Genomic DNA, 22,800 nt, shown 5'->3' with positions numbered 1-22,800 from the left:
TTCTAAGGGGTGTACTCACTTTTGTTGCCAGTGGTTTGGATATTAATGGCTATATTTTGAGTTATTTTGAGGGGGAAATAAATTAACTCTATTATGTAAGTTGCACACGGACTACTTTTCATTGTGTCAAAGTGTCAGTTTGTTAGTTTTGTCTCATGAAAAGATATACTTAAAGAGCATACGACACCAGAAAAAAAGTCTTAAATGGCATTATTATGTGAATTAGAATCATATTTTGAGACGATTTGACTATATACAACAATTTAGCGAAGCGCAGATGACGAGAAATTAGTCTTTTAATCTGCTGGTTAGCCACGCCTACAATTATAGGGCTTTAGCGTCCCCAACAGGTGGATGACGTCAGCGGTAGACTAGGCTCATCGGTTTTACTATTCAGCCGATTGAGGGGGAATTGTTCAGAACGAGGAAAACGAGACGAAGAGAGCTGCAAAATGTCATTGTTTCAGTCTCTCTACTCCCAATATTTTTACAGGATATTCTTTTTATCCAAGTATTTTCCCCAATAGCTATATTAATGGCTTGAGAAGGACCACTCAGCCCGTCGAGGGGGAACTATTCACAATGAGGAAAACGCGACGAAGAGAGCAGCAAAATGTCATTGTTTCTGTCTCTTTACTTCAATATTTTTACAGGATATTCTTTTTATCCAAGTATTTTTCCCCAATAGCTATATAAATGGCTTGAGAAGGACCAGTCAGCCCGTCGAGGGGGAACTATTCACAATGAGGAAAACGCGACGAAGAGAGCGGCAAAATGTCATTGTTTCTGTCTCTTTACTTCAATATTTTTACAGGATATTCTTTTTACCCAAGTACTTTCCCCAATTGCTAAATAAATGGCATGGTCATGACAAATAACTTGTGCTAAATGGAATATAAAATAATAAAAATCCATTTATTCAAGACGACATGGCAAAATTACTCCATAATGGTCAAAACAGTCGACTTTACCTTTACTGTCACACCTGCCGAACGATATTTTATGACACCTAAATCGGACATATGTCATTTCCCTTCCCCGGCTTCGGAGAATGTAAACAGACCAGAAGGAGTGACAGCTAGCCGACATGCTAACCCGAACCGAGAGATGTTTCAAAGTCTTCGAAGTGGAAAATCACACATAACTAGCCTGGATTTTGTGACATGACGACCCGGTTGTCGAGTTTCTTTGCGGATCGGCAAACCGCCCGGCGGAGAGCAATAGGGAATGGGACGTACTACGTCTTTGTTTGGACCCGCCTCCATGCTGGCAATATAATTCACTTCCGGGCCGGCAGAGTCAATGCGGATTGTAACGTGTGATAGTGCTAAGCTAACTCTTTCGGTGTTTTAGAAAGAAAATATGGGTGCTTTATTGTTGCGTTACCGGGTGCAACAGCGTCTCCTACGACAAAAAAGGGGTGAGGAAAAATGGACTCACTTTTCACCGTTTTCCTGCATGGAGGCCCAAATATCAGATCACGAAGGTACGACGGATGGCTGGATTGCAGCGGTTCGTCGGAAAAGCATTTCTTATGATCATATTTCTGCTGGAATGAGAGTGTGTTCCTGTCATCTCTACTCTTGTAAGTTGAACGATTTATCCACTTTTGGTTTCAATACGTTTTTGTTTTTTTACACCGTTGTGTAAATCTGCCTCGGTAGCAATGCTCGCCTACTACGACTCACCTACCTGTTGTGTTCCTAGGTAAACCTGCTGACAACACATCCCGATTGGTCACCATCTCTCTTCTTGGATCATTTGACAAAGAAAATTTGTTCAATGGAGTGGTTCCATTTGTCCTGTGTCTGACTCAAACAAGCCCCTGCAGCAGACGCCATCTGGGTCTGCCCTTCTCGTCGATGAACTGCGGGCTTTTAACTTGTGAAAATGCAAGAACTTTAATGCACATATTTATTCTGCCTGGCTATTTAACTATGGCCAGTGACGTTTTTTTTAACCACTTTGACAAAGACACGTTTCATTGTAATGTTGAATTTATATATTCTATTATTATTTTTAATTTATAATATTCTTATTTGCAATAATGTAGACTGTCAATTCAAATAGTGTTGGAAAAGTTGCAATACCTAAAATAGAAATGCAAGAACTGTAAAGTACATATTTATACACGTTTATTTACCTAAGGCCACTGGATGTTTTTTAACTGCTTTGAAAAATACAGGTTTTGTTGTGATCTTGTATTTATATAGTATATAGCTTTTTATAATGTATTATGTATTATAATATTTGCTGCCCCCTGCCAGAGTGTGGGCCATTTTGTACTAAAATGATTTTAAACTGTCAGTTCAAATACTGTGTTGGAGACTAGTACTTGCAATACTTAAAATGGAAATGCAAGAACTTTAAAGCACATATTTATCCTGTCTGGCAATTTACCCAAGGCCAGTAAATAGTGTTTTAAACTGCTTTGACAAAGACTCGTTTATTGTGATCTTGTATTTGTGTATTACTTATAATTATATAATATTTGCTGCCACCGTCAGAGGGTGGGCCTTGTTTGCACTAATTTAAAGATTTTAAACTGTCAATTCAAATATCGTATTGGAGAAATTGCATTACTTGAAATAAATCTATTGCAACTTATCAGTCCCAGTTCTTGTCTACAACACTGTCCAAAAATTGTCAATGCATATTCCAAATAGAATAACAAAATTAAGTCACCTGACTTTGTAATTATTACACCTGTTTATTATGAAGACCTGAAGTAAACAACAAGCAGTTACAGTTTGTCAAGAAGTTGTTCAAGTCATGTTTTGGTATTCATATTTTATTGACTTTTCATAACAACACTTGGGATTGTGTTTGTAAGAGCAGAGCAAACTGAAGTTTCAGCGTGCACTCTTCGCCTTTCCAACCTCTCATAACGCTCCGATGTGGTGCGCTTGACCTCAGAATAACCCAAGAAGAGATATGGTGACCAATCGGGATGTGTTGTCAGCATTTCATATGCAGGTTTTCCTAGTAACACAACAGGTAGGTGAGGAGGAGTAGGTTAGCATTGCTACCGAGGCAGATTTACACAACAGTAAAGAAAAAAACAAAAAACGTATTGAAACCAAAACGGATAAATCGTTCAACTTACAAGAGTAGAGATGAGGGGAATACACTCTCATTCCAGCAGAAATATGATCATAAGAAATGCTTTTCCGACGAACCGCTGCAATCCAGCCATCCGTCGTACCTTCGTGATCTGATATTTGGTCCTCCATGCAGGAAAACGGTGAAAAGTGAGTCCATTTTTCCTAACCCCTTTTTTTGTCGTAGGAGACGCTGTTGCACCCGGTAACGCAACAATAAGCACCCATATTTTCTTTCTAAAACACCGAAAGAGTTAGCTTAGCACTACCACACGTTACAATCCGCATTGACTCTGCCGGCCCGGAAGTGAATTATATTGCCAGCATGGAGGCGGGTCCAAACAATGACGTAGTACGTCCCATTCCCTATTTACAGTTCGTTCCCTGGAGGAGGGTGGCTGGAATTGTTGTGTAGCTAACGTGCTAACAGCTAACTGCTAATGAGCGTGAGGATAGCTTTTTACATGCCTATCAATGATCAAACGTAAGTAGTCCTTTATTTAAAGGAATTTTATAGTGTTTACTTTGTAATCACTGTATTAGTATTTGACATAATACAAAACAAGATGTTTACTCACTTCCTTGTAAGTCCAATGGTCCCACAGTAAATATCCACGGTGAATGGGAACCTTTTGAAACTCCAAAAAGGCGCATACGCCTCTCCCGCATACAGAATGATTTTTCTGCAGCCGTTTGGTAAATGGTAAATGGTGTTATACTTATATAGCGCTTTTCCACCTTTCAAGGCGCTCAAAGCGCTTTACACTACAGCGCCATCTACCTACTGGTGATGCAGCACCAGGAGCAATGTGGGGTTCAGTATCTTGCTCAAGGATACCTAGGCGAGTTCTGTAAATGGCGTGTGGGTCTGTGAATTTGCGGGCACTTCCGTTTTTGCATTTATTTTGAAAGGCACCGCGCACAACCCCATGCTCCCGTGTTTTTCTTAATGAGGAAATCTAGCACACCTGTCTGTAAACCTGTCTACACGCTGCACTGTCTAAGAAGCAGCACAGCCACATCGTAGGTGAGTCCACAAATAAATCGCAAGGGTTATTATTACTGCGGGAATTTATGTTTATATTAGTTTGGCTTGTATTTGTGTAAAGACTGTAGTGTGGAGAGGTTGTATTGGTCCGATTGAAGATAGCACGCTTGGAAAGCAGATGGAGGTAGGAGAAATGAAAATGTTTATTGTTGGTTTTGTGAATTGTATTTTAATGCCACACCATTGTTACGTTTGAATTTTTGTAGTTTTCACGGTGTCAACAAAAGAACAAAAAATGACTGAAAATAAAGTTAAAGAACACCCGTCGAAGCCCTCTGCGTGTCGCATCATTCCGAGCGGTCAGCTACAGTGAAAACTCCTCGGCGGCGACCAGCGCATGTTTCCCGGCTGCAACGGATTGCCATTTCGGTGGAGGCCCGGACGCCCTCGTACCTTAAATTCATCGATCGTCCAACAACAAGCCAACTAAACTAACTCCACTCCCATCGGCATCTTGCGCAGGGAAAAGCGCATTCAAGGTAATCTACGGACACAGACACATGACACAGAGCGACAAGGAGCAAAGAGGAGGGACATACGCACCCAATCTGGCAGTGGAATTGAAGATCCAGCCATGACAGCTCGCATTAGATGACGTCAAAGTAATTTGTGGCGTAAATTAAAAACTTTGGGGCGCAATTTTGGTTCAAATGTTTATGGTATAATATTACATGACATGTCTGTTTATAAAAGGGAAATACGGTTGAAGCTCTATAGCTATTAATGTCTATTTAGGGATTTCCATTAATGGCATTTTTTGATTGTCACTGTGTATGCTGAAATTCTATTTGAAGGTCCATAAGTTTTAAATGCTTGACAAAGTGTTACTCTGTGGTGTAAAATAACTGCAGCTTATAAGTATAGTTTCAAGCGTGGGACAATAAAAGGTTGCAAGCAAATAAGACAGTCAAAAAAAAAAAAAAAAAAGAAAAAATTAAAATGTCACTTCAAGCCGAGAAAACAGACAATCCCATAGACATGCCACTCAGGTCTAGCTCACGTGAGAGAAAATTAACAGAAAAGGGCCAAGAGATGCAGAAGCAAATGGCTAAAAAACATGCTAAAATATTTCATAAAGCTTATAACTCTTGGAAATTGACGGCGAGGGATGTAAGGACACAATTAAAGACCCTCTGCTCAGCAGAAGAACTCAACAAATCAAAGCAAGATGTTGAAATGAAGCACAATGCTGTAAGAGAGCAATATGAACCTATTTTAAGGAACAGTAACACCACACCTGAAATTGTCAACAAAATGGACGCCTGTGTTACTTTAACGAAGGAAATAAGTAATCTAATAGTTAACCGCCTTGAAACTGTTGACGAAGATTATAATGATCAACTTGAGAAAGAGCGAGTCAGAGCAGCTTTAAATAAAAATGAATATGGCTCAGTTTTTGGGTACACCATAACGGAAACTACAAGTTCATCTGAAACAACAAGTGATCATTCTGGGTCAAGCAGCACTCAAAGCAGCAGAGTAGAGGCCAAAGCAGAGTTAGCCGCTAGGATTGAACGATCCAAGTCCATGGAAGAAATTCAAGCACAGCAAGCCCATGTCCACAAACTGGAAAGTGAATGGAAGCTTAAAGAAGCAAAAATGATGTCGGAAATGAAACAAAGGGAAGTTGAAACGCAGCAGCAGCTAGAGCAGGAGAGGGCCAAACTGCAGCAGTTACAAGCAAAAAAGGAGGTCGCTATTGCAGCAGCTCGTGTGAGAGCATATGATGGTTTTGATGGCTATGAGAATCGCAACGAAGGAATCAATGACAGAATTAACCCTGTATGTCACAGACGACTTAAAACTGAGCCTTCATTGAATCCAGGTGCAGCACCGTTTCAACCTCGCCAAGCATCGTTTGACAATACGACGCAAGAGGAAAGTAGCCTAGCACAAGCAATTGCTAGTTCTTTGAGTATGAATCGGTTACCAGTGCCTGAACCCACCATGTTTAGTGGCAATCCTTTAAAATTTACAGATTGGAAAATGTCGTACATGACTCTCATTGACAGAAAGCCCCTCCCTGCAAGCGAAAAAATGTTTTATTTAAAAAATTATCTTATTGGAGAGGCGCGCAGAGCTGTGGAAGGTTTCTTTTACCGAGATTCCGAAAATGCTTATAACGGAGCTTGGAAAGTTCTACAAGACAGATATGGAAATCCGTTTATTGTACAAAAAGCGTTCCGTGATAAGCTCTTAAAATGGCCAAAGATAAACACTAATGACCCACGAGCACTACAAGAGTTCTCTGACTTCCTCCAAAGCTGTGTTGAAGCAATGCCACACGTCAGTGGTCTAGCTATTCTTAACGATTGTGAAGAAAATCAAAGGTTGCTCAAAAAACTACCTGAATGGATTGTTAGAAAGTGGAGTCGAATTGTGGTCGATGAACTCGACACAACAGGCAACTTTCCAGACTTCGCATGCTTCACTGAGTTCCTAAGTAAAGAAGCGAGAATCTCTTGTAATCCCATTACTTCTCAACTGTTGACAAATTTCAGAACTATAGATGACAGGAACCTAAAGAGAGCTAAAGCCTTCAATACAAACACACAACCAAGAGATCTTGCACACGAAAGCCAAGTAGCAATTAGCAGTAAACCCAAATGGCCTTGTTTTGTGTGTAAAAATGAGACACATGTCATCACAAAATGTCCCACCTTTGCAGCTAAGAGCATTGAGGATAAAAGAGCCTTTATACATGAAAACAGACTCTGTTTTGGATGCTTGAGAAAGGGTCACATGACCAAGGATTGTAAAAGACGACACACCTGTAGCACCTGCAATCGACGTCACCCAACCTGTTTGCATGAGGACCGAAGGCAAGAACTGGTGGAAGCACGAACTAGTAACTCTGCTGCCACAGAAGGACATGAAAGTCAAGTGCCACACCATGCTGTGTCACACATATCAACACAACATACGTCTGCCACCTCAAGTATTGTACCAGTTTTTGTTTCATCAGTTCAAGAACCACACAGAGAAGTACTCACATATGCAATGCTGGACACACAAAGTGATTCAACATTTGTTTTAGAAGATGTGCTCGACAAATTAAGTGTAAACGTCCAACCAGTAAACTTGAAACTTAGTACCATGACCGCAATTGACACAATTATACCCAGCAAGTGCGTTCATGGTCTACAAATACGAGGACTCAATTCTGAGATCCTCATTCAAATACAAAAAGCCTATAGTCGTGACTTCATCCCAGTAGACAAATCTTATATTCCAACAAAGGAGACAGCATTGCTTTGGCCTCATCTCAAAACTTTGGCATGCAAGATGCCACCTCTTCAAGACTGTGATATAGGGCTCTTAATCGGATACGACTGTCCTACAGCACTGGCTCCTCGTGAAGTAATTTTAGGTGACACAAACCAGCCGTTCGCACAACGATCAGAACTAGGATGGAGTATAATAGGTTCAGCAAACCCCCACCTAGACAGACAAGGAAGTCATAGCTTTGTGCACCGGCTCACAGTCAAGGAGTTGCCATGTCCAACAACGACAGATGTTATAAAGGCCCTTGAAGCAGACTTCAGTGAGAAAGCGTACGAGGATAGGTACGTGTCACAAGAAGATGTCCAGTTTATACAGTTTCTCAGTAAAAATATTAAGCAAAATCATGACAGCCATTATGAGATGCCCCTTCCTTTCAAAGGTGACAGTTTACCTAATCTGCCAAACAACAAGAAATTAGCTATGGTTCGCTTACAGTGTCTCAAAAGAAAATTGAAGGCCGATAAACAATATTATGATCAATACAAAACATTCATGGAGGAAACTATTAACAAGGGTGATGCAGAGCCTGCCCCTACAACATTCAAAGGTCAAACAGAGTGGTATCTGCCGCATCATGGCGTTTATCATCCTAAAAAGCCAGATAAGTTAAGAGTTGTGTTTGATGGTTCTTCAAAATTTCATGGAATTTCTTTAAACGACACACTGCTAACTGGACCTGATCTAATTAATCCCTTAGTAGGAGTGCTTTGTAGATTCAGAAAGGAAAAGGTAGCCATTATCTGTGACATCGAAAGAATGTTTTATCAATTTTCTGTCTCTCCGGAGTCAAGAAATTATTTGAAATTCCTTTGGTGGAAAGGTGGTGATCTGGAGAAGGAACCACAAGAGTACAGAATGACAGTTCATCTCTTTGGAGCCGCATCGGCTCCGGGATGTGCCAATTTTGGCCTCAAGCATCTAGCAAAACAATACAAGGATAATCATCCACGGGCATTAACATTTTTGGAGAAAAACCTTTATGTCGATGATGGTTTAGCTAGTGTGTCATCAGTGGAAGAAGCCAAGAAACTGATCACCGAGTCACAAGAGTTGTGCAAAATAGGAGGCATGCGCCTGCATAAGTTCAAGTCGAATGAAGATGTATCTCCGTCAGAACAGTGTCTCTGTGTTCAGTGGTCAATTAAAGAAGACGCTTCCAACTTTAACATATCTGCAAAGGATCAGCCTTCCACCCGCCGTGGCTGTTTGTCCGTCATCGCCTCTCTCTTCGATCAACCTGGATTCATTGCCCCATTCATTCTAACAGGAAAGCGAATCCTTCAAGAGCTTAGTCAACGCAACACTGGATGGGACAAGCCATTCTCAGAAGATATTAGACCACGGTGGGAGGAATGGAGGAATGATCTTCTCAAATTGAAACAGGTTGTGAATTGTGCTCAATTAATTAGAAATGACAATGATCCACAGACTTGGGAACTTTTAACACCAAACCATCTCATGTTGAAAGCACAAGTTTCCCTTCCTCCTCCTGGAGTATTTGTAAAGGAAGATTTATATGGGACAAAGCGGTGGAGGAGAGTCCAATATCTTATTGAACAATTGTGGAGTCGGTGGAAAAGGAAATACTTCCTTAACATATGCACAAGAAAGAAATGGCACTTACCAAAGCGCAACCTAAATGTCAATGATATTGTTATCATAAGGAACGATCACCTTTCAAGAAATCAGTGGCAATTAGGACGAGTAGTTGAGGCAGTCCAAGATGGCAATGACTTAGTTCGGCGAATCAAAGTTGGCGCACGCAAGGCGCAAGAAATTCAGAGTTCCTCCTTTAAAAAGTCCGTTATCGAGACACCAATTCAAAAACTAGTTCTTTTCATGGAGAATTGACAGTAGTTATACACGCACACCGTCGAGAAATTCTGCACAATTCATATTACTGTTTGTTCATTGTAACAGAATTTGGTGGGAGTGTAAATGGCGTGTGGGTCTGTGAATTTGCGGGCACTTCCGTTTTTGCATTTATTTTGAAAGGCACCGCGCACAACCCCATGCTCCCGTGTTTTTCTTAATGAGGAAATCTAGCACACCTGTCTGTAAACCTGTCTACACGCTGCACTGTCTAAGAAGCAGCACAGCCACATCGTAGGTGAGTCCACAAATAAATCGCAAGGGTTATTATTACTGCGGGAATTTATGTTTATATTAGTTTGGCTTGTATTTGTGTAAAGACTGTAGTGTGGAGAGGTTGTATTGGTCCGATTGAAGATAGCACGCTTGGAAAGCAGATGGAGGTAGGAGAAATGAAAATGTTTATTGTTGGTTTTGTGAATTGTATTTTAATGCCACACCATTGTTACGTTTGAATTTTTGTAGTTTTCACGGTGTCAACAAAAGAACAAAAAATGACTGAAAATAAAGTTAAAGAACACCCGTCGAAGCCCTCTGCGTGTCGCATCATTCCGAGCGGTCAGCTACAAGTTCATCAGGGCAGAGAATCGAACCCACAACCTCTGGGTCGGGGGACAACTACTCTACCACTGAGCCACACCATCCCCAGTTTGGCTGGCGTGATGCAAAAAATAAAAGTATTAATCCGCAAAATCAGCTGAATCCTTCGTCCTCATACACAACAGTACACTGTAGCGTGAAGAGGACGTCTTCTACCGTACACGTCACAGCGCCCTCCTCCTCAATGCGAGACCGAAGCCGGAAGTCACTCATTTTCCTGGCGCGGGATTCAAAAAACTAAATAAATATAGCGATCGCTTCCACACACATCCAAGCGGTCCATATCATTCAGGAGCATAAAATACCGCGTGTATTATGAAATAAACATGCTTTTTCGTGTCACAAGCACTTTAAATATCTGCAGAAATGCGAGGGGTTTATTCACTTTTGTGGTACACTGTATCTCATGGTGATATGATGAACCATGAGTGGCAAATTAAGAGTGCTGTACTTCAAACTTGTCCTGTTTAAGCAGGCCAAATCAAACCATACCAGTGAGTATAGATAATGATGCAAATATTGTTAAATCAGTACCTAACACAGATGGACTCGGACCACAAATTAGGATGTTTTGCTCATGTGGTAAACATACATGCTAAGGGAGCAGTAGCAATCAACAGTGTGCCCCGCCTCACTTTATAAACAGTAAAGATAGTTCTCAGCACTTTTATACAAAATTTCTTCAAATCAGTAAGAAGTAAGCACATAAATATTATGCACTGTAATGCATATTAGGCCTGAACGATATTGGAAAAAACTGTTTTTTGCGATTTTTTGGGGGGTTTGCGATATAGCGATATTAAAAATAAATATATATATATATATATATATATATATATATATATATATATATATTGTTAAAGAAATGCTCACTAGATGACTTAAATAGGTGTTTGGAAAGACTTTGGATGATTCACCGTGACCACAGTGTACAGTGATCCCACGTTTTTCGCGGTTAATGGGGACCGCAAAGTAGCGCACCCCCCCAGGAAGAAAAAAAAAAGAAGGTTTTTTTTGGTGTGTGTTCAATGTATTTATTCACATTTAGCATTGGAAAGAGATACATATAAGACATGTTTTTTCACTTTTTTTCCCCAAAGTATGATTTCAAAAAATGTATACAGTATAAATTAGATATTATTATATATTTTAATAAATGGTTTTTAAGCACTTCAAATGTATTAATTATGATCAGTTTTGAACATTACCGTCCCACCGAATCATTTTCAAACAAGAATAAAGTACTTAAGTGGAAAAATGCTTGGCTTTATTACCGTAAATTATTCTGTTTACCTATCTAGGCTATGACTCCTGGAGTGACATGTAGAAATTACAAACTCCTCAAGATCACTTCTAGCGTTTATTGCCACAAGCGTGTCCGGCTGCATCAAATGTCTCGACACACACACATTCATTCCAGCGCGCGCTTCCTTGCCCAGCAACTATTTAACAAGTTAAACAATGATTGACTTATGAGGACCATGTGAAGTCGGCTTCTGTGGCAAGATCAAAGACAATCAACATCGTTAACTTTAATAAGCGAGTGCCACAGTGACTAAGGACCAAAGAGCGAGAGGGAGCGAAGGAGGCTCTGCGAGCGCATGACGTTTGTGGATTAAAAAAAACAAAAAAATTATCGCACGTCCTTGCGATGGGACTATCGCGCATGCGATGTTTAAACCATACATCGTTAAGGCTTAAAGCATATTAGAGGCGTGCGAGATTTCCGATTCTTAGATTATTCGCGATTCGGCCGTGGAAGATTCGAGAACGATTCACAAACATCCAAATTCCGATTATTGAATTATACCAGGTAAAGCCGAAGTAAAACACAGTAGGCGCAGTCTTTGGGACGCAATGAGGAACGGACCGAGAGTAAATATCATGTTCAACTCATGCCGCTAGATAAAAAAACAATCATACGTGAATGCGGCCGACAGCTGCTACAAACAACGCCCAGTTGCTAGTTGCTACAAACATACGGCTACGGTAGATATCATATAGATGTAGAACGAGATGCAAAATGACACACAATGTCGGTGTTAGAACATGCAGTGTTTCCCACAAATGAACGCCACAGTCTCGTTTGCCCCCCCCCCCCCCCCCCCCCGCCGAATAAAAAAAAGAAGATAATAATCAGATGCGTCAGTCAAAAAAAAAGAAGGTTTTTTTTGGTGTGTGTTCAATGTATTTATTCACATTTAGCATTGGAAAGAGATACATATAAGACATGTTTTTTCACTTTTTTGACACAGCTGTAGCCCACTCAACTCTACTACCCGCGAGAGCGCGCGCGGGTAGTAGAGTAGCATTTTAGAGTAGTATTTTATTTATTTATTTAAGAGACGCAAGGGGAACGAGTAGGAAGAATGGGAGAACGAGCGAGATAGCGAGAGATAGCGGTCGCATGTCTTAGCAGCACGCTGTTATTTTGTTATTGTTTTTCTGTATTATTGTTACCACAATCAAGTGGGTAAGCAAATACAGACTTCTCTCCTTCTTCCCCATATCCGGGGCATTACAATAGTTTGGATCGGACTTTTCGGCGAAAGTGAGTGGTGGACGGCCGTCTTGGACGTAAAGCAAACTTTGATTGAACTTGCGCGGAGAGGCGGGGCCCAAAATAAAGCCTTGCTCTATTTTCAGAGCGTTGGTCACAGTAAAATATTTATTAGTTCAAGCAGAGTAAAATGATGCATATTCACGGTACAAGAACGTCGTTTCCGTGTCCATCGATTGGTAAGAAAAGGCTGTTTGTACGAGTGACGCGTGGGCGCTCCCGTCAGGGGGGACATTTCGCGTGGAGTGGCTATTTTTCGGCACAACACCGGCGCGCCAACTTCAGACAAATTACGGCTGACGAAACTTTGATAAATGCGCCCCCCCCCCCCCCCCCCAATTTCGCGAGCTCTGGGACACTCGAAAAATGACTCTCATACCTCTCCTTGCTAAGTTAATGGTACCTCGATGTGCGTTTGTGTGGAAATTTAGTTCACGAACAACGGGGAAAAAACTATTCACCTTCTCACCGAATCAAGTAAAACTCTTTACACGGCTATTAGAATTCCCCCAGTCCTGTAAATGGGTCAGTTGACAGAAGGGCTGTTATTGTTGTGGTAATGTAGTACTTACGAGGGTCAAATAAAAAGGAAAAAGGAAGACTACGACGGCGGTCTGAAACCCGCGGCTCTCGGACTGCATGCGGCTCTTTAGCGCTGCTTTTTTTTTTTTTTTTTTTTAATGGAAAAAGATGGGGGAGGGAAATATATTTTTTGTTTTAATAGGATTTCTAGGAGGACAAACATGACACAAACATTCTTTCAATTCATTAATATTGTAATGAAGTTAAAGTTGTGGTGGCATCGTACAACAGAGTAGTCACGTGGTGCGCTATAGGATCAACTGCAGGGAAAATAAACATTTAATCATGAAGGCTAATTATGTATTTCTAGCCAACTTAGTCATTTTTATAGTAGGCTAATATAGCTAGTATTGATAATTATAAGGCTTGTACAAGGCTTTGAATTTTTTGCTGCTCCAGACATACTGTATTAGTTTTTTTTTTTGTTTTTGGGGGGGGTGGGGGTCAAATATGGCTCTTTTAACAGTTTGGGTTGCCAACCCTGAGTCACTACGAGATGTAAGTCGTACTATTGCTACGAGAAAAAAAGTCGCATTATTACATAGGGTAACGTAGCTGTAATCAGCTACGCATTTCACATACATATACCGTAGCTGAGAGCTATAACATTAGCCTAGCTAATGAAATATTTCAAATATATCTTTGTTATGGTTCTTCTTGGGGGAAAAAAATAATGAAGAAAAAAAAAATTCGCCGTGGCACGACATGGTGAGGCTGTCCGACTCCGATGCAGCCCACCACCACAGTTTCAAAAAATCCTATGGGAAACACTGGTCAGAGACCCTCCCACCACAGTCTCCTAAAATCCTGTGGGAAACACTGAACATGTATTATTGAAAAGATATGCGAAATGACATACTTGCCGGCATTAGTAAACAGCCGCCATCTTAAAGCAGTAGACTTCTCTAGAAGGCTCTTTTGTAGAGAACCTAATTAACTTTTTATCTAAAATACTCCTAAATCGGCAAAATCTTGTCTTGAATCTATCTTTAAATGATGAAAGTTTTAAAACTTTGACATGTCAAAAGTAGACAGAAGGAAAATTATGGAATAACGGGAGCAATTTTAACAACTGTAACGGTTGATTCACAACATTAAATTAACTGAATGTAGTTTAAAGCTGCTGATACAGAATGGGGACTGGAGTATTCTATTTACTGTTATTTTTGTATATTTGTTTACTGTTATATGTTAACTTGATACTGAAATAGTAGTTTGGTTTAGCCAGAGAGGATTTTTGAACAAAAAAAAAAAAAAAAAAAAGGGAGGGGGGTGCATCAATAATTGTTTTATAATCGAATCGGAGCCTCTGAATCGTAATCGAATTGTTAGCCGCCCAAAGATTCCCAGGTCTAACGCATATCATTGTTATTTTTACTTGTTAGCAAAATTTAAAAAAAAAAAAATTACATAACACTTCTTTTTGTTTCAGAGCATTAATTGTATTGAACGAATCAACAATTGTGTCCCTCGTATCGAAAATCATACCGAACCGTGACTTAACTGTATCGTTGTATCCCTAACTAAGGGGACAGTACTTCAGTTTCTGAGCATGGACAAAGGACAGTTAGCTTTTGAAGGATGATAATGGGGATACATATATCATATGAGTATGCAAGATCCATGAGAATTTACAAAACGTGAAAAATAGACTGTGCGACAAATTACTTTGACTGTCACAAAAGTGCAAAGAAGTCCAAATGAAAACAATAAATGTGACACAATGACCAGCCATCTATTACAGAGCCAAAGCACCATTCATGGGATGTAACAAGGCTGATGTTTGAGGAAACGGAAGCCACAATCATGAGGGGAAATTTGAGCAGAGATGGGCGGTCAGAATGAGAGCTCCGCCATTAAAATGTCAGCAGGTTGAGATTATGTGTGTCAGGTATGTGTGATTTATGTTGTGTGTGCACGTGGGTATGAATATAGAGATTAATACCAGTGCCAACCTGCCAAAATAGATGTATGTGATGAAACTGTCATTGACTGACTCATGATAGACGTAAAGAGCGTTCATTTGAAAGAGTATTGATCCGACATCAGAGAACGGCCTTGGAGAGAGCCCAATTTGGCCGCAATCTACACACATGCTCACGCACGCAGCACTTGATGAGTCAGAGATGTATGTCATCAGTCTATGAACCTGGTGGGTGATGGAAGTGGTGTGGGATTGAAATGTAAAATATTACACAAAGACTGGCTCTGAGAAGACAAAAGTGTGTGTGACATGATTTACAAAATAATATTAACAGAGGACGTTTTCAAAAGGCTGCTGTGAAAAGAGATTTGACAAACTCGGTGCCAAACATGATGTGTGTCCCACCTTGGATGATGGAAGCTATAGAATTGCTTTAAATAGGGATTGTTTTTTTTGTTTGTTTGTTTCTTATGGTTTTAGGACCGATGCATTGCTGCGTAGCTCCTTGGTAGTCAATTTAGTCCAAACAGCATCAATATTATTATTATATGGCGATGTAACAATATGCACCGTTTGAAAATTGTAACTGCAATTATATTTGTATTTAATGCAGTGAATATTTCACATACCACGAGAAGTCTCACAGTATTTTTCATTGTTTTCCTGTTACTTTTGAAGGAGTAGCACATGAATTCAAGTGACAAATATGTCTTAAGATTTATGTAAGTGTACCATAGCTATGAGACTGTGAAATTGTTGATGCATATTAGCATAGATCAGAGTTTCAAACAAAATTTATTATCAAATTTTCCTCAGGTTTCAAAAAGCTGGCCGTAAAGAAAAAACATTCGTAAAATATTCAAATCAGAAAAAAATTCGCTTTAAATTTGTTAGGATATTTGTGAAGGTAATATCTGCTACAGCTATTATACATTAAAAATACAAGGATAAGTGTAATAGGATCAACAAAATACAATCAGTAAATAAACACTGCTTATGATGTCACAAATCCACTTCAAAGCCATATAAGACTCCTACTTGTTCCATTCTCACTGCCTGCTTATCCTACAAACATTAAAGCACAATGGATAGCCTGCTGTTGGAGATAATGTTTATAAATTGCATTCATCAAAGGTTTTAATAGGAACATCTGTCATCTCTGTACGCATAAGATGATTAGAGCAGTGTGTCCTCCAAACAACACAACAGCTGCACAGTCATTTGATAGCTATAATAATATAGATAATATTTACTATATAAGCACGAGTGTTTTTCTCTGTGAACAGCTTATTTCGTGCTTCACAGCATATAGATGGAGTGCACTTGCTAATGTTATTAGGGTTCAAATTGGTGACACGATAAAAGCTGTATCAATCCTTTTACATTGTTTCTAAGTTCAGCATAATGCCTTCAAGCATTACAGCATGTGTACTGATTGCTAGATATAAACTATAATGCAGGAGTGTCGTACCGATCCGATATTCAGTATCGGTATCTAGAGGTGTGCGAAATTTCCGATTCTTAGATTATTTGCGATTCGGCCGTGGAAGATTCAAGAACGATTCACAAACATCCAAATTCCGATTATTGAAATATGCCAAGTAAAGCAGAAAAAAAACACAGTCAGCGCAGTCTTCGGGCGCAATGAAGAACGGACTGAGAGTAAACATCATGCTTGTCTTTACACTCGTAATGACAATGCTCAACTCACGGCTCTGGCTCAACTCATGCCGCTAGATAAAAAAAAAAAAAAAAAAAAAAAAAAAAAAAAAAAACAATAATACCTGACTGCTGCCGACAGCCGCTACAAACTATGTCCACATAATGCTACAGTAGATATCACATGTATAAAGAACTAGATGCAAAATGACGTGGCAATGGCGTCAGCAGCACATGTAAAGTAAAGAAAACTAGATGTGAAATGACAGACTTGCCGGTGTTCGTAAACAGCTGCCATCTTAAAGCAGTAGACTTCTTAGGAGGGCTCTGTTGTAGTGAACCTTCTGAGCGAACTGGATTAATTTTTAATCTAAAATACTCCTAAATCGGCAAAATCTTGACTTAAATCTATCTTTAAAACAGTTTTAAAACTTTCACATGTCGAAAGTAGACAGAAGGGAAATTATGGAATAATGAGAGCAATTTTAACAACTTTAACTGTTGATTCACAACATTAAATTAATTGAATGTAGTTTAAAACTGGTGATACAGAGAGTGGACTTGAGTATTTTATTTACTGTTCTGAACTGTTAACATGATACTGAAATAGTCGTTTATTTAAGCCTGAGAGGCTTTTTGTACAATTTTTGTAGCTACTGTACGAAACATTAAAAGCAGCTAATACCTGAGGGGGCGCTGTATTTATTAAATATACGCAGCAACATGTCTGGATAGCCTAACTGCATAATTCATGTGAGAGCGTTGCGTATCAGTATGGCGACCAATACGGCTATTTTCAGTGTATCGGACAGTCTCGCATTTGGTCAAAAGGTCGGATCCGAACTTGTATTCATGTCACGTGTGTTTTCAACACCATCATGCACTGTCAAACCACTTTGCAAAAATGTCCGCTGTGTCGGACTATTTCTTTTTATAAGCCAAAAATAGTAAAAGGGGCATCATGTAATATTTTTAGAGCATTTCTTGAGCAGGTTTCACAAGGGGCTTACGTAAATACGTAAAAATACATAATTTGTCATTTACTGGTTTCATTGTTTTTTTTGCATTACTTTTAATTGTCTAAAAATATAGGTCTCGTATCGGCATTGGATTGGGCTTCAAAAAAATCAGATGGGAAGTCGAAAAATTATTGTACTTGTACATCTCTAGAATGCAAGACATTAATTGAATGAAATAAACTGACGTGAACACAGAACTGTCAATGTTTTAAAAAATCAGTTTTAGATAACTAATTTGAAAAACTATTAATTAATTTAAAAAACATTTAAAATAGAAATATTCTTAGCAAGTGCAGTTACCAAAATTCCCATTGTGGGGGTCCAGTTTTTATAATTGATTGGATGTCTAAGACAATGAGTTAATACAGGTTATATGATGGTGAGTTTTATGTAGTGCCATCCAGTCCATCCATCATCTACCGCTTAATCAAGGGTCGGCTGGACCCAAGGCGTTCCCAGGCCCGCCGAGAGACAGGGGCAGTTTACATGGGGACTCTGCGACACGAAGACGCAATGACTGTGTTGCGGAGTGGCCTGGCGTTCATTTGGTGTCGGGAAAGACGCAAACCTTGGAATCCTTCCTCCAAAGTGGAAGAATTCGATTGCGGGGGCTTGAGGGGGGCTTGCTCCGCATGCATATCAAAAGCTCCCGCGGCGCGGGACCGCGCTGATAACGTCAGCACTCGTACCCGTCACATTGGGCGTGCGCAGCGGTGCTACTAAAGATTAAAAACAGCAAATTTGGCAGAACGTCGGCTTTAATTTACTGTTTTTATAATATTTTCAATTTAAATATGTTGAATGTTTCCATTTTTTTGCCTTTTTGAACAAAAGAAAATGCCATTGCTTGGAGTGGGCGGGCATGTTGTCTTCCGGGCTGAGGAGGTAAAAGTGCATCATTCACTGTAGCTTTGTAAATCTGCACTGCCCCATAGGGTCTGGCATGAATACTACATCGTTTTCATGCGGAATTGCGACATTGTTCCAATGGAGACGGAACCATATAAATGCAAACATAAATTTTTCATCTTCTCGGAGAGTCACCATGTAAACTGCCCCATTGTCTCTCCACCGTGTCCTGGGTCGTACCCTGGGCCTTTCGCCGGTGGGACATTCCCGGAACATCTCTCCAGGGAGGCATCCGAACCAGAAGCCCAAGCCACCTCAACTGTCTCTTCTCAACGCGGAGGAGTAGCGGCTCGACACCCAGTTCCTCCCGGATGACCGAGCTTCTCACCCTATCTCTAAGGGAGAGCCCGGCCACCCTGCGGAGAAACTCATTTCGGCCGCTTGTATCCAGGATCTTGTTCTTTCGGTCACAACCCACAGCTCGTGACCATAGGTGATGGTAGGAACATAGATCGACTGGTAAATCCAAGGCTTCGCCTTTCGGCTCAGGTCCTTCTTCACCAATACGGACCGGTGCAGAGACCGCATCACTGCAGACGCTGCAATGATTCGTCTGTCGATCTCCCGCTCCCTCCTACCCTCACACGTGAACAAGACTACAAGAGGTGCTAATTTTCATCCCGACCGCTTCACACCCGGCTGTGAACCGCTCCAGTGAGAGTTGGAAGTCACGGCTTGAAAAAGCCAATATCAACACATCATCTGCAAAAAGCACAGATGCAATCCTGAGGCCACTAAACCGGACCCCTCAACATTTTGGTTGCGCCTACAAATTCATAAAAATTATGAACAGAGTCGGTGACAAAGGGCAGTCCAACCCTCACTGGGAAAAAAATTTGACGTACAGCCGGCAATGCGGACTAAACTCGAACACCGGTCATATAGGGACCGAACAGCCCTTACAAAGGGGCTCGGTATCCCGTACCCCTGGAGCACCCCCCGCAGGACTCCACGAGGCACACGGTTGAATGTCTTCTCCAAATCCGCAAAACACACGTAGACTGGTTGGGCTAACTCCCCAGGTGGTCTACTGTTCCACAGCCGGGATGAAAACCACACTGCTCCTCCTGAATCTGAGATTCGACTTCCCGACGGACCCTCCTCTCCGGCACCCCTGAGTAGACTTGACCACGGAGCCTGAGGAGTGTGATCCCTCTATAATTGGAACACACCCTCCGGCCCTCCTTCTTAAAAATGTAGTGTCAATAAAACAAAATGAACTTTCCCTAATATGTGTAATTTATCATATCATAGCCACAATTATTCAGACCTGAATTTACAAACGATGAAAAAACAGCAACAGCTGTCAAAGAGCATGTTGCATAATAGTGTGAGAACTAGATAAAGAGCAGCTGCATGATGTCACCATACCTTGCGTAAAACCTTATATTCCACCTAAAAAATGTATTAGCAGAACATAGTCTTTGGAAGAGCAGCGCTGGTGGATACTTGGTAGTCTGTAGGTTATTGGTCGCTGAGCAGTCTAAGCCGTATAAACATTTAAAACAGCAGTTCAAAAACATGACACCAACTACAAAGGATTAAAATCAACACTTTGTTGAACAAAAAGCTGCTTGTGCAGACCTTTCTACTATTTACCATTACAATGTAACCTAGAGATAAAATAAGAGTAGAAAACAGGCAAACAAACAAACAAACAAAAGGCAGAGTCAACAGGTCAGTTCCGACCCACGAGTGCCAACTAGCCTGGTCTGCGTGCAGGATTATGTAAAGCATTCAAATCCAGGCGTTCAGAGAGAAGGGAGGATTTAGGAAGAGCAACTGTATCTGAATCACATAATATACGGACATACTGTACTGTATGTGGCTCACAAAAGTGCTCCAGTGTACTTCTTGGTCATCATCATGGTCAACTTGGATAGCACCAACATTGTGTTACTAGAGACCATAATGATTATTATAGCAGTGACAGTTCCAACATGAACATTTCTGTTCATATCTTATATCTTATACATTACGTCACTTGTGATGTCAGGGCTAAATGATCTACTGCTGTTATGAAAAATGAATTGAGAAGGCATGTACACAATGACATAGTGGCCTGTTGACACTATGCTGTTCCTCCGCATAAACATTTACTACCTCATCAGCCAAGCTATCACACACAAACTACAAGTGCAAGCAGACACGCAACAGAGAAAAATTAAGGGGTGGAGCCGTCGTTAGTAATCAGAAGCACAATTTCTTATTTGGTAACCAAACAGGAGGTGGATGATTTCAAGAGAAAAATGACGTCCATTTTCAAGATAATTATTTTGTAAACCTAAAGTAACTGCTTTCTATTAGACTTGTGTTGTTTCGTGGGGTCAGGTACCCTCTAGCATTAGCTTACCTCTCGGTGAAACCATGACAGTTTGAAGCCAAGTTGGTGTCTGTTATCCATCATGAAAGACAGACATCCCGCATGGTCTCCAAAACTCAACAGCAGCCTTTTCTCTACTTTCATCACCTTATCTGACACTCATCTTGCAAAAATCTCTTCCTTGTCAACAAGCAAGTCTGATTAACCAGAATACTAGTTTTTAAATAATGTGACACAAATGGTCTCCTTAGATCCTTATCGTGCATTCTTCTTCAGCTCCAAAGTGTACTAACGGCTTTTGTCCAGAGCAAAAAAAAAAAAGGATTACCAAACAGCACAGTTGAAAAGTGTATCAAGCAGACGTCGATGGCGGTAGCGGTTTTGAGGGCACAGGATTTAGCTCAACACCGCCACATGAATTATGCAGTAAGGCCATCCAGACATGTTGCTGCGTATATTTAATAAATACAGTGCCACTGCAAGTTTAGTGTGATGAAAACACATTGCAAGGATGTAAAGGTTTCCATTGTCACATCATGATAAAAAGTGACATTCAATTGTGATGGGGAAAATACTGTATTTCGCTCCACTTGAAGCATTTTAATAAGACACACACAGTTTGCTACCTGACTGACACTGTCTAAGATAGTCATACATTATCTGTGAAAATGTAGGTTTTGGGATTATGTCCAGCATGGATCTAGACAGACGTTTTAGACAATGTGTTTGTAATTTTACAGGCGTATTTGAAAGAGGATGGTTTGCGCTGCTGTAGGTGTGAACTCACCAATTCCATTCACAGCCAATCAAAGCTGCTCATTATATTCCCACAAAAATTAGTGAAACATGCAATGTGTTCATTGAAAATATAGTCCTTAAGTGGTAATCCGGAAATATATAAGCATTGAGAATTCGTTAAAGGTCTATAGCAGATATGTCAAACTCATCTTTGTTGCGGGCCACATTGTAGTTATGGTTTCCTTTGAAGGGCCATTATGTTGGTCAACCAATAAAGATATTTTACTCATTGAATTGTTCATTCACCCCTATGAGTCAAAATAGATTAGCTTTCTCGCACCGTCAATGACAACGAAACAAAGGCTTCAACAATTATTTGACTAATTGACATCTAATACTTTAGCAGATGAATCGACAACTACTGTATTGGCCCGAATATAAGATGTTTTTTGCATTGAAATAAGACTGAAAAATTGGCGGTTGTCTTATATTCGGGGTCTAGACATTATACCCCCCCCCCCCATGAGTCATCACCTTATCGTGGTGGAGGGGTTTGCGTGTCTCAATGATCCTAGGAGCTATGTTGTCTGGGGCTTCAAGCCCATGGCAAACAGGTCCTAGGTGAGAGGCCAGACAAAGTATGGCTCAAAAAGACCCCTTATGATGAGCAACATTAATGAACCCCAGTTTCCCTTGCCCGGACGCGGGTTACCGGGGCCCCCCTCTGGAGCCAGGCCTGGAGGTGGGGCTCGAAGGCAAGCGTCTGGTGGCCGGGCCTGTCCCCATGGGGCCCGGCCGGGCACAGCCCGAAAAGGCAACGTGGGTTCCCCTTCCCATGGGCTCACCACCTGTGGGAGGGGCCAAAGGGGTCGGGTGCGTAGGGAGTTGGGCGGCAGCCAAAGGCGGGGGCCTTGGCGGTCCGACCCCCAGCTGCTGAAGCTAACTCTTGGGACATGGAATGTCACCTCTCTGGCAGGGAAGGAGCCTGAGCTGGTGTGTGAGGCAGAGAAGTTCCGACTAGATATAGTTGGACTCTCCTCCACACACAGCTTGGGTTCTGGTACCAATCCTCTCGAGAGGGGTTGGACTCTCTTCCACTCTGGAGTTGCCCATGGTGAGAGGCGCCGGGCAGGTGTGGGCATACTTATTGCCCCCCGGCTTGGCGCCTGTACGTTGGGGT

At 41.0% G+C, this 22,800-nt stretch overlaps 1 protein-coding gene and 1 long non-coding RNA gene across 4 annotated transcripts in view; both read right to left on the bottom strand.

Moving 5' to 3' along the window:
- Positions 1 to 22,800, bottom strand: part of fgf13a (fibroblast growth factor 13a) — a 198,175-nt gene that overhangs the window by 112,039 nt on the left and 63,336 nt on the right. The window lies entirely within an intron of this gene.
- Positions 2,776 to 3,396, bottom strand: LOC130924453 (uncharacterized). Its single transcript, XR_009064881.1, has 2 exons — positions 3,107 to 3,396; positions 2,776 to 2,982 (listed from the first exon to the last, which is right to left on the bottom strand). It is a non-coding gene; the product is annotated as an uncharacterized LOC130924453 (long non-coding RNA).

This window comes from Corythoichthys intestinalis, chromosome 11, assembly GCF_030265065.1.
Source record: "Corythoichthys intestinalis isolate RoL2023-P3 chromosome 11, ASM3026506v1, whole genome shotgun sequence".
In the NCBI taxonomy this organism is placed as follows: Eukaryota; Metazoa; Chordata; class Actinopteri; order Syngnathiformes; family Syngnathidae; genus Corythoichthys; species Corythoichthys intestinalis.
Note: the sequence above shows the minus strand (reverse complement) of the source record. Positions and strands in the feature narration are given on the sequence as shown.